We start from the raw sequence: 18,841 nt of genomic DNA on the forward strand, positions 1-18,841 counted from the left end.
GTCACATAATATAATTTGCATTCCTTGCATGTGTGGGTTCAGGTGAAGGAAGGTGTGTCAGCTATATCTACTGCCTCATATAAGCACATTTAAACTGTAAAATTATGCATCTTTTCGGTTCAGATATGACCTGACTCACAGCGGTATTTTCAGACCAGGTATCAATAAAACTGAAGAAGTGCACAAATAAAAGACACAAAATCTATTTCAGAGGCTTATGTTTCTTATGCCCCTGGCTTTTGATAAAATATTGAATAGAACCAGCTTACTCACGATTGCAGGACTTTCAAACATGGAACACAAATACCATTTAACTTAAGAGAATATTTAAGACACCCTACTTTATTAACACATATACACAAGGTTGGTTAGATCAGGGCAAGCAGATTATAACTAAGAAAGAAGATGTCACTGACAGTTATTCATCACAGTCACCCTTAGAAGCAAAGCATCTTCAAGGAAGTTAAATACCTGGGCCACATGTCAATCTATCCGAAGGACCACTTTATAATTAGTTTTTATGCTGAGATACTCTGATAGACTTAATTTCCATTTGTGCCTATAATAATTTATACTCTGTCAATTAATAACCTCTACCTAAGTGCCTATTGCAATTCTCAATGAGTAGTCTTGCAATTAGATTCATTGTTTTAACTGAGATGATATGAATAAAGTATCATTAGAATGCATTCCTGTCTCAAAAATTATCTTTGATGAATCAGGCAAAAGTAAGTTAACTCATTCTACTCATGATTGTTCTGTAGTTCATACTGATTGAGGGACACATGACAATTTGTAGGTATGCCATGTTCTTACATTTTGAAATTTTTCCATGTTAAATCCTTGTTTTCTTTCCCTAAAATCCAACCGGCAGAGCCACGTCCATATTCAGTTCATTAACGTCTTGGCTATTCCTAACCAAATTCAGCAAGTTCTAAAGGTCTTTGTCTTCCTCTGTCAAAGGTGTCTCCTACACTAGGATCATCCTAAGCATCAAAGTTAGCTGCCAGTTTATTTATTTCACGACCAACGGTCCCCTTATGCACTTCCCTACATTCCCGTAAAGGAATCCTTTGGCTACACCATGAAAGGAACTTGTTCCAACACAGGAAACACCCAGGAAGAAAATTGACCTTGAATCATTGGCATTGAAAATGAATCTGGATCTGGTGCTCTCATTCCAAAGTCTGGCTCCTTCAAAGGAGCTGAACTCAGGAAACAGCAACAGTAGTAGACCGCTGCAGATTCAAGAACAAGCTGCTCATACCTGCTACTCACAGTTTATTATTTTTCATCAGCCTATGAAACATTTCATCCCTCCCTATCTCTTGCCTGATGAGTGCTTCCTATAGTTTTAGTTATAGGCTAAGCTCATCAAATTCATAGGACGCACCACCTGCTCTTCGAACATCATTCCTATTAAAATAGCCTTTTCAGCCTTTGTCATGGTTGTTCTTCATATCTTTCCCTGAAGCTTGAATATTATTGTCTAACATAATGAGATTGCCCTTTCCTTGAGTGCTGGTACCAAATGATAGCCAAAGGACTTCTGGGTCAGTACTTCTCAAATTTAATCGTAGGATGTGAACATCCCTGATGGTCCTGGAACTGAGGAGTCAATAATAAAATTGTCAACCAAATAGTGAGTCTGGAGCCATTATTGATTTATGAAGGCTTATGTGCCAAAAGTTTTCCTTATGATCCTATCTACCTATGACATCAGCTTCAATGACCCCTTTCCCAGATCCCTTTGTTCTATCCCACTCCTCAGTGCCCTACCATTCACTGTGTAAGACCTACCCTGGTTGGTCCCACCAAAGTGCAACATCTCATGCTAGTCTGCATTAAATTCCATTGACCATTTTTCAACCCATTTGCCCAGCTGGTCCAGATCTCACTGCAAGCTCTGATAGTGTTCCCCTCTATCCATTACACCCCCAATCTGGGTGTCATCGACAAATTTGCTGATCCAGTTAACCACATTGCAGTATCACCCAGATTACTGATACAGATGACAACCAAGAACTGACCTAGCACTGATCCTTGTGGCACTCCACTAGTCACAGGCCTCCAGTCTGAAAGGCAACCATCTACTACCACTCCTTGGCCTTTCCCACAAAGCCAATGTCTAATCCAATTTACTACCTTATATTGAATGCCAAGTGACTGAACCTTCTTGACCAACCTCACATGTGGGACATTGTCAAATATGTTGCTAGAGTCCACGTAGGCAATATCTACTGCCTAGTCTTCATCAACTTCCCTGGTAATGTCCTCAAAAATATCTATAAGATTGGTTAGGCACAACCTACCTCACACAAAACCATGCTGACTATCCATAATCAGTCTGTATCTTTCCAAATAGGCATATATCTGGTCCCTTAGAATACCTTCCAGTAACTTTCCCACTACTGATGTTCTCACAGGTTCTGAGAGGTCACCTTGTCGGGTGCTGTGTATTTATCCACCCTAATTTTCCTCCAGGCAGTAAACACCTCCTTCTCTGTAATTGGTGTAGGATAATTGACCCCACCACTGCTTTGACTCATTTCTGTAGACACTATGTCTGTTTCCCGAGTAAAGACAGATGCAAGATATCTGTTTAAGAAGTCAGACATCAGTTTTGGCTCCACACATAGATTGCTATTATGATCTTCCAGAGGACCAATTTTGTCCCTTACAATCCTTTTGCTCTAACATATCTGTGGAATCCTTTAGGATTCTCCTTCAACTTGTCTGCTAGGGCAACTTCATGCCTTCTTTTAGCCCTCCTGATTTTTTTATCAAGTGCTCGCTTGTATTTCTTATACTGCATAAATACCTCATTTGTTCCTACCTGCTTATACCTACTATGCACCTCCTTTACTCCCTTAATCAGGGCCTCAATATCTTTTGAAAACCAAGGTTCTCTAAACCTGTTATCTTTACCTTTTTTTCTGACAGGCACACACAAGCTTTGTACTCTCAAAATTTTGCTTTTGAAGGCCTCCCTCTTACCAAGTACAGCTGTGCCAGAAAACTGTTCTGTCACACTGGTTCCCATCCCACTGCAACTCTAATTCAGACCCTCATCACCCCCACCTCCCCCATGAAACACTAGTAAATCATCCTGGTAAGATATTAGTCCCCCTCCAGTTCAGGTGCAAACCATCTCTTCTGTATAGCTTCCACTTTCCTTGTATGAGAGCCCAATGATCCAAAATACTGCACCCTCCCTCCCTCAACTCCTTAGTCACATGTTAAAATGTATGATCTTCCTATTTCTGGCCTCACTGGCATGTGGCATGGGTAGCAATCATGAGATCATAACCCAATTTTCTACAGTGCCTTAAAAAAGTATTCAACCACTACAACTATTTTCACATTTTACTGTCTCATTTTCTAAATTTAAAATATCTTGTTCTGTCAACAATTCACTAAAAATTAAAAATCAAAATTGTGAGGCTGAGAAAGAATTCATCTCCTTTGTAATTGCTATGCTAACTTTCCTTAGGTGCAATATTACCTTACCAGCTAACTCAATTGTTGATGTAGAAAATTGGAGGATCACTTGTTTTCAATTAATTCATAGGAATAGATACCCCCTCTTTCTGAGAGGTACAATAGATTGGTAAATTTTCAACAGCCCAAACCAAAATGAAGACAAAAGAGCATTTAAGACATATCAAGGAAATGATAATAGAGAAGAACCAATCTGGGGAAGTGTACAGGACTACTCAAAGGCACTGAGCATACCTCAGAGCTCAGTGCAGACCATCATGAAAAAGCGGAAAAATATGAAACCACAGCCACACTGCCTCGGTCAGGCTGTCCCTCTAAACTTGGTAGCTAGAGAGGAATAGCATTTGTAAAAGAGGCTGCAGTGATGCCAACAGTCACTCTGAGTGAGTTGCAGTCGTCAGTGGCTGCAACCGGAGATGAAGTTTGTGGCTCCACAATCACTAAGGTCTTGCACAAAAAGGTGATTTGTGGAAGAGTGGAAAGGAAAAAGTCCCAGCTAAAAAAATAAACATATCTTTGCCAATCAAGACTTTACAAAGTATCACTTAGAAGCTATTATAAAGATGTGTAAGGTCTTGTGGTAGGATGAGACTAAAGTAAAACTTTTTGGCCTCAACATTAAGTGGTATGTGTGGCAAAAAAATCTAATATTGAGCATCAGCCAGCTAACACCATCCCTACTGTAATGTATGGTAGAGCGGATGCTTTTCAGCAACAGGGACTGGAAACCTGGTCAGGACTGATGTGAAGATGAATGCTGATAAATACAGAGAGATCTGGGATGAAAAACCTGCTAGTCTCTGCCAGGAAGCTTAAATTGTTCATCTTTCAGGAGAACAATGACCCAAAGCACACTGCCAGAGCAATCATGGTGTGAATTCAAATGAAGAAAATTAATGTCCTTGAGTGACCCAGTCAGAGTTCTGACCTTAACCTGATTGAACATCTCAGGCAAGACTTCAGGAATGCTGTCCACCACCACTCCCCAATTAACCTGGCAGAGCTTGAGCAATTTTGCAAGGAGGAATAGGTAAATCTTGCTCCATCACGTTGGGCAAACTAATGGAGACTTATCCAAATGACTACTGGCCGTAATAGCTGGAAGGTTGCGGGGGGGGGGGGGGGGGTGCTTCAACTAGCTGTTGAGCAATGGAGAATGAATACTTTTCAATGCTGTCATTTCAGTTTTTAAATTTATAGGTTTTCATGCTTTCAAATTTTCTCTGTTTTGGGGTACTACTGTTAAAAAGGAGCATGTGATAGTCAAGTAAAAATTCTCTGTTAAATTTATCAAAATCCCTGGTTGTAATACTCATTTCTGTGAATAAAGGGTTGGAGCTGAATACTTTTTCAAGGCACTGTATATAGCTACCTTATGCACAGTCTTTACATTTGCTTTTTTTATCATTGTGTTCTTTTTCTTACTGTGTCTTTATTTGCTGCATCAGATCCAGATAACTATTATTTTGTTCTCCTTAGCACGTGTGTACTGGAAATGACATTAAACAATCTTGAATCTTGTAAGTTGGAACATCATCTTTATTTTATTCTTCAATGTGGTTTTGGCTTCCAGGTTCAAACTGTAAAGATGTCCATTTCCCCAGTCAAGCTTCAGATTACATATACCTATATTATCCAGTCTGAGCAATCTCCTGTCAGATCAGCAAATACTTGAACTCAATCCATTTATCTGGCAAGACTAGCTATGTCACTGAACTTCTCTGGCTGTGCTCTGAAGCTGATCCCAGAGAAGCACTAATCACATTGCACCTCTTGCTGAAACATTCTACTTAGACAATGCAGTATTCAACAAGCTTTGATAGCGGTAAACATAAAGCAAAATACTGCACGTACTTAAAGCCTCAAATAAAAACAGGAAACTTCAGAAATATTCAGATAGCAACTATAGCGTCAGCAACAAATTCAAGGCTCTAGGTAACTGACCTTTAACCAGATCATTGGGTCACTGTCTCGAAATTTTAACCCTGTCGCACTATCATTAATAATGCATGTCCTGCTTAATACAGTGGCATGCAAAGGTTTGGACACCCCTGCTCAAATTTTCTGTTACTGTGGATAGTTAAGAGAGTAGAAGATGAACTGATCTCCAAAAGTCATAAAGTTAAAGATGAAACATTCTTTTCAACATTTTAAGCAAGTGTGTTATTTTTGTTTTGTACAATTTTAGAGTGAAAAAAAGGAAAGGAGCACCATGCAAAAGTTTGGGTACCCCAGGAAATTTGAGCTCTCAGATAACTTTTACCAAGATCTCAGACCTTAGGTAGCTTGTTAGGGCTATGGCTTGTCCACAATCATCGTTAGGAAAGGCCAGGTGATGCAAATTTCAAAGCTTTAGAAATACCCTGACTCCCCAAACCTTGTCCCAACAATCAGAAGCCATGGGCTCCTCTAAGCAGCTGCCTAGCACTCTCTGAAAATTAAAATAAATGATGCCCACAAAGCAGCAGGAGGCTATAGGAAGATAGCAAAGCATTTTCAGATAGCTGTTTCCTCAGTTCGTAATGTAATTAAGAAACAGCAGATAACAGGAATGGTGGAGGTCAAGTTGAGGTCTGGAAGACCAAGAAAACTTTCCGAGAGAACTGTTCGTAGGATTGCTAGAATGGAAAATCAAAACCCCTGTTTGACTGCAAAAGACCTTCAGGAAGATTTAGCAGACTCTGGAGTGGTGGTGCACTGTTCTACTGTGCAGCGACACCTGCACAAATATGACCTTCAAGGAAGAGCCATCAGAAGGAAACCTTTCCTGCGTCCTCACCACAAAATTCAGCGTCAGAAGTTTGCAAAGGAACATCTAAACAAGCCAGATGCATATTGTAAACAAGCCCCGTGGACTGATGAGGTTAAAATAGAACTTTTTGGCCACAATGAGCAAAGGTATGTTTGGAGAAAAAAGGGTGCAGAATATCATGAAAAGAACACCTCTCCAACTGTTAAGCACGGGGGTAGATCGATCAAGCTTTGGGCTTGTGTTGCAGTCAGTGGCACGGGGAACATTTCACTGGTAGAGGGAAGAATGAATTCAATTAAATACCAGAATATTCTGGAAGCAAACATCACACCATCTGTAAAAAAAGCCGAAGAGGAAAAGAGGATGGCTTCTACAACAGGATAATGAACCTAAACATACCTCAAAATCCACAATGGACTACCTCAAGAGGTGCTAGCTGAAGGTTTTGCCATGGCCCTCACAGTCCCCCGACCTAAACATCATCGAAAATTTGTGGATAGACGTTAAAAGAGCAGTGCATGCAAGACGGCCCAAGAATCTCACAGATCTAGAAGCCTTTTGCAAGAAAGAATGGGCGAAATTCCCCCAAACAAGAAATGAAAGACTCTTAGCTAGCTACAGAAAGCATTTACAAGCTGTGATACTTGCCAGAGAGGGTGTTACTAAGTACTGACCATGCAGGGTGCCCAAATTTTTGCTTCGGACCCCTTTCCTTTTTTGTTATTTTGAAACTGTAAGAGATGGAAATAAAAAAGTAATCTTGCTTAAAATATTAAGGAAATGTGTCATCTTTAACTTTATGCCTTTTGGAAAACAGATCATCTTTTACTCGCTTAGCTATTCACCGTAACAGAAATTTTGACCAGGGGTGCCCAAACTTTTGCATACCACGGTATATCTAATATTTTGCAACACCCACAAGATGCTGGAGGAACACAGCAGGCCAGGCAGCATCTATGGAACACAGTATACAGTCAATGTCTTGGGACAAGACCCTTCATCGGGACTGGAAAAAAAGATGAGAACTTCTCATCTTTTTTCCAGTCCTGATGAATGGTCTCGGCCTGAAACCTCCATTGTTTACTCTTTTCCATAGATGCTGCCTGACCTGTTGATTTTTTCCAGCATTTTGTGGGTGTTGTGTGGATTTCCAGCATCTGCAGATTTTCTCATCTATATCTAATAAGTTGCTTATTTGTAGATTTTTCTTGGCTTTTCGGAGATCAAGGAGGTTATAAGAAATGCCAAGAAGGCAATGGATGCGTAATTCTGTTCTGGTTCTTTGTGGTGGCTCTTTCTCTTGACTTATGCCCTGATCTGGTAAGATTCCAGTCTCGTAATAGAAGTGGAAAGCTTATTTCTGTTTTTGACAGCTTTCCAAATGGAAATTACCAAAATCACCAGCCCCATGGAGAGTGTGCATCAATGACCTATCTGTATTCACTGAAAGTTGGGACATGTTATATCCGTCTCTCCGATACATCTGGGAGGAACGTGCTGCACAAATTCTCAATACAGCTGTCACATTCATAGCTAGAACAAAATCTGCTCATGTGCTGGAACAGTTTTGTAATACTTGGGCCTCAGGACTGTCCATTGTTCTGTCTTAGCATCCACCGAGTTCCATCGTCTGTAGAGGCAACTCTATTCGGATAGCTCCTAAAATGAGAACAGTTTCCAATACGCATGATGGTTTAACAACAACTCCAGTTGTCACATCTAAAATGCAAATAGATCTTTGGGGTGTCCCTTCGTTGGCCACACTCCTGCAGAATTTACTAACAGCCCTATGGGATTCTGATGGCTTCAAGCGAAAAAGAACCCCCTAGCCCTGCCAAGAGCAACAGCTACATGAAAAGGCGCACTTAAGTTGCAACAGTGAATAGTTAACTCACTTTCCATGTGCAATACACATGACAATATGGTTTTTAGGCAATAGGGCATGCTCATGGACATTGCTTGAATAATTTTCCCACTACTAGCTTTAACACAAAGTATATTTGTTAGGATGCACAGCAAAAATGAAGTAGGTACCTTTTATGACAAGGATCAATGGAGAAGGAACACATATCCCTTGCAGAACACTTTTCATATAAGCAATTAGACTATTGGGTGCTGTCCAGGCAGAGCTATCATATTTCAAAACAATAAAGCATTTAAACTGCCTTATACGCAGCCAATGCACAGAATTCAAGCATTTCCAGATCACATTGAAATGTAGTGGTGAGTTTCTTCAGTTTATCCTTCATAGCCTTGGCAGCGGGCCCATTAGGCTTGCTAGAATGGAACTGTGCAAAAGATCTGCTTTTTTTTCCTCTGAGGCCTTAGTGCAACTTTTTTTTATGTTAATGATTTACAAGGAGCCAGACACAGAACACAATGAATCCTAAAGTTTCAATGCATCTATGCACTGTAAGTAGCTGCAGTTTCAAGAGTTCTGAGCAAACGTGCAAAATCTCCAAGCATGGCTCTTCCAGTGATGTCTCTCAGCAGGAATGATGAATATCATGGGATCAGCATTTTGTATCTCTAAGAAATTGCAGAGAACTGTTGAAACAGATGTGAACCACAGGAAACACATCTGAGATATGGGGTTTGCCTTCCTCACTATCAACAAACATAAGAACACCTCAAAATAGCCATGAAGCCATCTCATCTCTTGTTGAAATTATAATGACGAAATCCTCGTCAGCAGATTAGGGTAAGTTTCTTATTACCCTGTAATGTCATATAAGTAAACAAACCTGTGTCTGTGACAGGCACACAGGAGATTTGATTAACTTGCTGTGACAAGAGACCCAGGTGAGGATGGTAATACACAGGTGTTGGAGTATCCAAGATTAGAATCGAGACACAATTTCAAGACTGAGATGAAAACGGGGTTCCTGACGAGATGCTAGATGAGAACCTGACAAGACTAGGTGAGAATATAAACAAGACAGAAATCTAAAATACAATCACAGACCAAGCAAAAGTTGAGCTAACAATTGAGCACCAAACCTGAGTTCAGGTGCTTTTTAAACATCCAAATCATGGCTGCCAATTGGCAGAGCAGAACAGAATCTTTAAAGGGACCACACCAGCTAAACCTACTCAGGAGAAATGGAGTGTCTAAATGCTGGAGAACGGTGTGGTCGGGTGCGTACTGTAACACTTGCAGAAGGTCAAATCTTTATCTCAGAAGAAATGCTGAGTTGGAGCCTCTTTCATGAAGCCCGAATGGCCTTTGATATTCAATAAAGAATGAATTAAACTAATAATGCAATTTTCAAAATTTAGTGAAGGTGCCAAAGGTATAACTAAAGAGAATCAGGGCTTAATATTCTAACAGGGCTTCATTATTAACATGTGTCAACCTTGAAGTGAGGACTGACCTACCTCATATTAACATGATCAGATTGCATTGTTAAGCTCCCAGCTCATATGAAGTCTGGCTTTGAAATTCATTGAAGTATGTGGAAGGACAAAACTGTATTTAAGTAACTCTTTATAAAGAGTGCTGATGTTTTTAATCTGTGTTGGGCCTTTAGTGTTGACTGACAAAGATACCTAATCTAGAACAAGAAAGCAAGCCCTGCTTGTTGTTGGTGGAGACAAAGTGGAATGATGTGGCCATGATAATCATGGTTTTGCTCCCAAACCCCGAACATTCCTTCCAGATATTATTAAAACATCGTGACAAATAGAAACAGAAAAAAAGACAGTAAAATATTTCAGATTTCATTTCCATTTTTTTCTGCTAAACTCACTATAGAACTCCTTAAACACCCTTTCATTTTCAGTGTGCCTGTAGATTTGGGAACGCAGTTTAAAAGGGGAGGGTGAGTTTCTGAGTGCAACATCGATGTACTATAAGTACCTGAAGATCGTAAAGAAAATAAATGCAACATTTTGAATTGAGAGGTAGCAACAGACTTAATGCAATATTTGAACAGAAAACTGACTGCCTGATACGTGGATGAAAATCTACGCTAACTGAAATTCATATCACCCTCAAATCCAGAGGGTCATGGAGGATATCAGCAGGGAATTAAGATTGGTCAGAGGGGTGCGGAGAAGTGGTGGCTCAGTCACATGAAGTGGGAATGCAAGTATACAACATCATATCAGGATTTTAGCCAATACGAGAGTAGTTCTGAAACGCCATTAAATTCCCTGTTTGAGACCTGCTGTTATAGTCAAACCCACACAGTTTGTGAAGATTATGTGGGCAGTTAGAAACTACACTGGTGGCTTCAATTTTGGAGTGACGGTGATTGCATTGCACCTGTCCAACTGACTCCAAATCTTCACACAATGTGGATTGAACAAGGTACCTGAATGTATGTAGCAATCCGATTTTAGTTAAAAATTCACTTGCATAGAATGTAAAAGCATTGCACTGTGTGAGGAATCTCCAGAGTATTGTCAAAGGAATATGAAAGTTATGGACCTTTTTATTAAATGTCTTGTTTACTTGAGATCTGCCAGCCATCTACCGATACTGACCAGTGGTAATTATGAAAAATTAAATGTACCTCTAGCTCTGCATTTTATCCAAAATAATTTCCGCTATGTGATTCTGGCTTTATTCTCCTTCTGCAAATTGAAATCTGATTACTTTCACCTCTTCCGTGAATTCGTAAACCAGTCACAAAGCAAAAATCTTGCAAATTATTTCAGAAATGATTAATTGGATCTGATGATCTAAATTGTGAGAATTCTTGTTGAAAACCAGAAGTTTATGTTCCAATCTCACTTTCCATTGTTCAACAAGAACTCATTACATGTTGGCTTATGATGACAAAAATGTTAACTTGTGCAGGTCAGCTGTAAGTATTTGGTCAAGACAGGAAATAGCTAGAAGTGGTTTACATAAGACACACTACTCATGCTCTGAAATAGGCAGTCAACTTGATCACCTTTGTTTCCCAGCTGGTGGGTAGTATTAAAATCGATTGGTCAGTTCTTTTATATTTCCGCTTTGGATCAACTCAGACCGTAATAATCTAACAGCGTTCATGTGTTTATTTTATATTTCAAATTTAAAATGTTAACGTTCGTTTGTGATAGGTATACACATATGAGTATTTAATTTGCAAATGGGTGGCAACTGCAGAACAATGATCAAGCAGGCACTGACCAAATTCAATTGGCATATCTGTAGAACCACACACAGGACTTCCTAAACGGCTATCTTTGATTTAACTTTCAGCATTGTCACATTTACTGTGTAACTGTACATATATATATATATATACAGAAACCTATGTGTATTTTAAAATACACCATCATGTTGACACAAGAAAAAAAATCCCATTATCTTTCAATAGCAGCCAACATTGCAATGACATTCATAGGTTGCATATTAAGCTAGACATATGGATACCATGTCAAGCACAATTGTCTATTATAAATAGAACAGTATTGTTATTTTCTCTCCTGAGCAGTAGTCAGCCAGCGACATTTTGGCATTATTTTAATACATTCCTTTCAATATCTGGGGCTTGTTTGACATATGTGTAAGCATGGTGGCTGTCGTGACACACAGGGGTTGCCAGGAAAGAAATTAAGTGGAGGTCAGATACATGTAAGGAGGAAATATGAAACTAATTTGGAAATGCATATTTTTGAATGGTATTACATTATATAGTGGATAAAACAGTGGCAAATTTAAATGTATCGGTTACTCAGTTTTACCTAACAAAATATAGGTTTACTCGCAGAAATTTGGCCCGTTTCTATAATAGCCCCCTGTTGCAGGCACATTACACATGCAGTTACGCATTAATCCACATAAAGTAGTTCCATTCCACAACAACAGCTGATTAGAATGTTGACCAAGGTTTACAACTGTCATGATGGTATTGTCACAGTTTGTACAGAGGTTCAGCTGTATAATACAACCACAAAACGAGCTACTTAGAAAAACCGATACTGAGCTGCACAACACGACTGCAATAAAACAGAAACGTTAATACTTTCTATTACTAGCACATCACCTAACAATGAACATCCAGAGCCAGCGAAGGTCAATGTGTGCATTGCAGTTGCATGTAATTCAATCCATGCTTCTGCATAATTCAGATACTCTATATTTTTTACTCTCTCACAAATTGTCAAACACCTTCCAAGCCTATTTCTCGGCTTGTACCAAAAAAAGTGAACGAATGTTCAACTGGTCACTTGAAAAGATTTAGTCCTAACCTCACAAACACAACTTCTATTAATCCCTTGTTTAACTTGATTTATAGTTTAGTTCATTATCCTTTTTATATTAGTAATTATTTCTAAAATACTACAGAGCCACCTTATTCCAGAGTTCTTCTAAGCATTTGATTTAAGGCCAGACAGCACAAAATCATGAGGTTCATAATGCTGGACTCTGTCTTTCTGAGGTCTGACATTTCAAAATATTTATTGCTCTTCTGCATTACTGCATTCCTTATAGATCTTAAGGTGATTGGTGGTTTTTAACCATAGTGCAATTAATAAAATCTGCAATCATTCATTTTTATTATTTATCCATGCTGCATATTAAAAGAGCCAATTCTCTGTCTACATTAAGATAAGGAAGTCAGTTCAAGAGCTTGTCTGATGCATAATAAACAGATAATTTTCAGATGTAGACCTCCCTTGCTGCATTCGGTCTGAAGCTGTTCCAACCGAAAGCACAGATTCTTTAATATTTTATTGATCAGATCTAAACCTTCTGCCCAAAGTGGCAATTAAATTTCAATTAAACTGACTGAATGCATCATATTAAATTTCAGCGCTTTACGAGCTATCAGATAATGCTGCAGGACAAATCTTCAGTATGATCACACACTTTTCAAATTATATTATCCTGTTCATTCACAATAAAAATGACAGTTTTAGGTATACTTTCAATATTTCTTGAGTATAAACCCTCTAATGAACACATTTTACAGTCTTTAAATCAATTATTATTAGATATTTTAATAAAGGGAATTGAGCACTTTGTTTTATACACTGCAGAGAAGTTATTATAATATTACACTGTCTGCATGTACTGGACCATAATGGCGACACATTGAATAGATTTTTCAATGGCTTAAAGTAATTTTCAAAATTTAATTAGTGGGCAAAATAAAGAGATTTACATATCCAATATAACTTTTTTCTATTAATGAAACTTTATCATGGTGAATTAAGGAACATTTTGTTTTTCATTTCCTAATGATTACAAATGAAACAGATTACTACACGTTCATTTGTTATTAAGAATAAATTCTAATCTGCTTTGTGTTCAGAATGTTACATAGCAATTAACTCCTGTGTGTTAAGCGCAGGTGCAAAGGACAGTTGTTGTAAGCCTCAATACAACATGAAAGATTATGGGAATTTCAAATACAAAATTGGTCCTCTAACATAAAAGAACTGATAGATTTTTGCTTGCATCGTATCTTGAGAAAATACTTTTTCCTGTGCCCTCCTCTTTCTATTTCTTTGTGCCTGCATGTCTCGTGTATCCTTTCATCCTTGTTTCAATGACTTCGTCATACATTTGCTGCTTCTTTCTGTAATATTGCCACTGAAAAACCACATCAAGCAAACTCCTGAATCTGCAGTGAGTAATTTAGTACCTATACGCAATCGCAATTTCAGGGCTCACTGCTTGTTTTTCTAAAATGTACTTTAGGAATTAGTTACTCCAACCACAAATCAGTTGAATTTATGCACAGTTGTAACACAGTTTATGGCCTCATGGTACATTGCTTCAAAAACAGCAGATGTGAAATTATGATAAATATAATGAAGGTTTTTGCCTGATCTAGTGAAGTAGAGAGAGATCTGGAGCGTGTTTACCTATCCCATACAGTACATTTAATGTCTTAGTCAGGTCTCCTGACAACAGCTGATTAATGTCCTCATCTCTTTTATTAAAGATAAGAGTAGCACTGCAGTCAGGAGATAGAAAGCACACCATAAATCTTCGTAAAATGAGCAGTCAAATAATCACTCATCAGAAATGAAATCTACATATATTAACACTAACACTCAGCCTTCCATGTGCATAACCGTTAAAAAAACATAAAAGAGAGTACATTCTGTAAATTTTCATTTTTCACAAGGACTAGTCGGTTAATGTTAGAGTTCTCGTAACCTGGATGCAGAGAATTCACCATTTAAATGCATATTTGAAAGGACCAGATGCCCTGTCATTACGTTAAGAGCATTGAGCAGGCAACAATTAAGCGATTCAGTGGAAAGACATAATGCTGATCTATGCTAGCAATTAATCACAGAATACATTAGACAGTGATGGGTGACCTACAAATTTTTGACAAAATAATTTTTCATCATGTTGCTGATTTCTTAGCTTAATATGCCTGCAAGGCACAAAGTCCAAACCTGTCATTTATTCCATCTCTTCTTGACAGGCGGCAACCTGTCTTCCAGACAAAATGAACATTATCTGTGCTAGCTAGACATTTAGTGCAGGGCTTAGCTTATGACTAATGATAATAGGCAAGCAGATATGTTTGAATCTGGAATAATGTTCTCTTTGTTAGGGATTTTTTTTAAAAAAGGAAAGAAATAGGTTTACTGTCTACAGAATTAAACATAATAAGCCACCTTCAGAAACACAGTAACACTATTATTTACACATTTTTATATTATTTAACTACTTCTTCTTAGGCAAAATTCCAAACATTCACTCATACTTCAGATTTTTGTGGTGGGATCGTTATGCATAATAGTGAATTATTTATAATTATACTACAGTTTTGATTATATAATCAACTCTGATCAGTTATATTGATTCCTCCTGCTTAATTCACAATTTTTTGACAATGGAACCATTTTAGGGTCTCAATTAGTTAATGTGATATGTACTGTGCCACAACAACCAATACTTGAAAAAGTTTGACATAAAATACAATGAAATTTTCAGTCTTTGAGCTTTGTAGATAATATTTCCAATCTTCCTATATGTACTTCACCTTTCCGCACCTCTGTTCCATCAATTGATTACAAAATTAGCTTTGACGACCATTTAATAGCAGCAAAGAACTGCTACCAATGAGATAGCCAACACTGAATTTGCACCATTTTAGTTTTCACAAATATTCAAATGTGAAGGGATGTTAAAGTAAGTGCTAATGTAATTTAACTACAAAACTTCAGTCAGCAGAGTGGAAAATGAGCAATGATTCTGTTACTTTCGATTTCTTTAAAATTTAATGTTCTTAACTTTTCAAAACCAACATTTGTGTCATGCTTCTTTCTCTGTGTTATATTTTCACTGTCTGCAACTTGTTTATTCATTACCCTTAGTTTCACGAGCATATGAATCGGTCATCACAGAAGCTTTCATCCATGTGTTCTATCATTAGCAAATTCATTACAATCTGCTTCCAGAGTCCACTTATCTGGAACAAGTACAGGCACTTTCAATTAATGAAACAGCAATGTGCTACCTGTAACATTGGAGTAATTTATATAGAGCTTAGTCCTTGTCACTCAGAAACTTTTGCTTCAATAACAAAATGACTTTCTTCCTAATTATCCCTCCCTTATATTGACAAACTAAGCTCTGAAACAGCTTGAAGATAAAGCACCAAAGTAAATATTAATCCAGCTAAGGAGCAGGTCACTTTTCTTTAATGTCCAAATGCATGAAGTAAAATGGAAATTGTTTGTCCTAGTATTAGTGGAATGTGCATTTACTTGATATGTATCCATTTCCCTACTCCTAGAGTTTGTGTTTGTAAGACAAATGGACTGAATCAAAAATATGTTGTATGATCTTATCGTTCTCATTTAAATACCAAATGAAAGCAATGAAATGCTCTCAGAGTTTAATCAAATGGTAGCATATTTATTTTGCCTTTGTTTTAAGCTACATCTTACAAGTTAAACAACTGAAGAGCAAGACTTTCCAATACTCCTTTTCCAATATTTTCCAGACGTGAAAACGTTCAACAAGAAAACCAGCATGCTAAAAATCACCATTCTATTACAAACTTTATCCCTTGGTTTCCGACCAAGGTTTCTATGAGCAAATGCAGTTTAATTTGAAAGTTTTTTTTAATAATATTTCAATTTCTTCCTTTCATTTGTGAGATGCAGCTTTGAAACTGCTGTGTCTTTTCTAAGATATATTCTATCTCATCATTTATTCTCTGTGAACTGCACAATATGTAGGTTATTTTCACCCTTCTCAACTTGGCCAGTAAACTTACTCCCATTGGGGAAGCTGCGCACATTTTATTTCTACTGACTCTGACAAAAGTGAACAAGCAGATTAGGATCAGGAACATAAACCCAGGTTGACATCTCCTTCCTTTCCTTTTCACTTGTATTGAGACAATTGTAGAATCTTTGGTAAGTTCTCAATGCAAATAACAGAGCATCAAAAAGAGATTGAGCCTGAAGGTCTCCTCGACTTAAGCTTTGCACCACACCAGATGGTGTATTAATTTAATCAGCTGTCGTTTTTATTGTATAGACTAGAACATAGGAAACTTCATTGCGTGTATACACAATTTATTATGTAATAAAGTATAAAGAAACTAGGTTGATGTTGTAAATTCTCTCAAAGATTATAGATTGGGGTGGCATGGTGGTGTACTGGTTAGCACAACGCTTTGCAGTACAGGAGACAGGGATTCAATTCCCGCCTCTGCCTTAAGGAGTTTGTATGTTCTCCCCATGATCGTGAGGGTATCCTCCGGGTGCTCTAGTTTCCTCCCACAGTCCAAAGACGTACTGGTTTGTAGGTTAACTGATCAGTGCAAATTGTCCTGTGATTAGGCTAGGATTAAATCACAAATTGCTGGGCAGCACAGCTCGAAGGGCCAGAAAGGCCTATTCCATGCTGCTAGTCAGTAAAACAAAATAAATTATGAGCTAGCAAAAGGTGAGGATGTTATAAAATTTGATACAGATAAAATATGATGAAAGGAAGACTGAGGCTTTGGCTGTAGGGATGAGCTTTAACTTTCAAGTTAGATGGACAAGGAACTCAAACGGCTTTTCCACTCTTATATTCTTCTGGCTTGGCATCAGGCTGTTGCCTTCTTCATAAATGCTAATTATGATCTCATGAGGCAAACAGAAGACTTCTTAAACCAGCATGAAAGCACCATTATATTTATGGGAGACAGCAAGAAATACTTTTATAGTATCTCACTGACACTTACACAACCATAGTCAGCATCCAGTGAATATGATGAAATTGCTTTCCAGATGAGAGGGAAAATGTATCCTTTTTGTAGGTCAGAGGAACAGGAAATATTCCTCTGCCTCTATCAATAAAATTGTAACTACCCCTTCTCCAGACTAGCATCCCTTCTTTCTTGTTAAGATCCGAATACAAATAATGTCCATTTTACATCCCCAGATGCCACCCCAGTGGTTGCTGGATGGCTGTTCACAAATATTGGTGGAGAACATATGTGATTTTTGAAGCTACTTGAGGGAGAAAGTACTTTTCAGTGATACAGTGGGATTCAACTAACCCTAGGATGGTGGTTTAGCCTCTGAGTTCATTCTGCAGATATCTTGCTGGTTGCCCCAAACCCAGTTGGATTAAAATCAACATTTTATTTTTTTCTGATTTCACCCGTCCCCACTCCCCTTTTGTCTGAAGATCCTTCTGACTTCACTTGACGACACCCCTGATGTAAAAGGCTGCATTCTTACCATTGATTTTGCTGGCAAGGAGTTGAGGATGTTATACTGGGCCAACATTTACTTGAGTTTCTAAGGGAATGCTGCACTTTCAGAAATGCACGGTCACATGTGAGATTAAACGAACGGCCTGGTAAAAAGTGCTATGGTACTTAAAAGAAAACAAGGGACCTGTCCTTGATCACCTTGTCCAATATTTATCCCTTAAGCAATTGAGATATCTGATCACTAATGCATTACTGCTTGTGAGAACTTGCTGCTTAGGTATTGACAGCTGCATTTTCAGTTTTTGAACGGTGATTACATTTTAGAAGTACTTACTTGTTGTAAAGCACTTTGGGGTGGCCTGAAAAGAAATTGCAAGCCAAATAAATGTAAGTCATTTTTTCCACTTTTAAATGAAAGCGAGTTTTTTTTTCTTGGATTGCAGTAATCTTCATTACTAGCAATGTAAACTTTCACTGTTGCAGTGGGTTTATTTTACCGGAGTGATTTATGGTTTATTTATTATTTCAACGGTAATGGTTTGGCAGTGTAGTCAAGAGAGTTATGAGTGTATTTGATCCAGTTAAAGCTGCAGAGTGAAACTGGTGCATTTTTCATTTAGGATTTATTGTGATAAGGATTTTGAGGGTACTTTTTTCCCATCACTGAAAACCCTCATTGCTTAGTAATGGTTCAAAGAAAATGATTCTTTTATCTACCTTGTAGCCATTTAAAGTAAAAGATGTTCTACTCAGTCCCATTGTCTGGAAGCATCTGAATAAAAGGCAATGGTCAACTGTATGATGTAACAGCCAGCAAGGTCTCAGCATACAATATTTTTCATAGTTTTTGTATACAGGTATTTCAGCCAGCATCTTATCTGTGTTTTGTGAATTGTTCAAGATTCTTGATGATTTTGACTACTATTTTCATTTAGATTCAATGAAATCTGGAAAATCTTTA

The sequence above is a fragment of the Mobula birostris genome, chromosome 1 (genome assembly GCF_030028105.1).
Source record: "Mobula birostris isolate sMobBir1 chromosome 1, sMobBir1.hap1, whole genome shotgun sequence".
NCBI lineage: Eukaryota > Metazoa > Chordata > Chondrichthyes > Myliobatiformes > Myliobatidae > Mobula > Mobula birostris.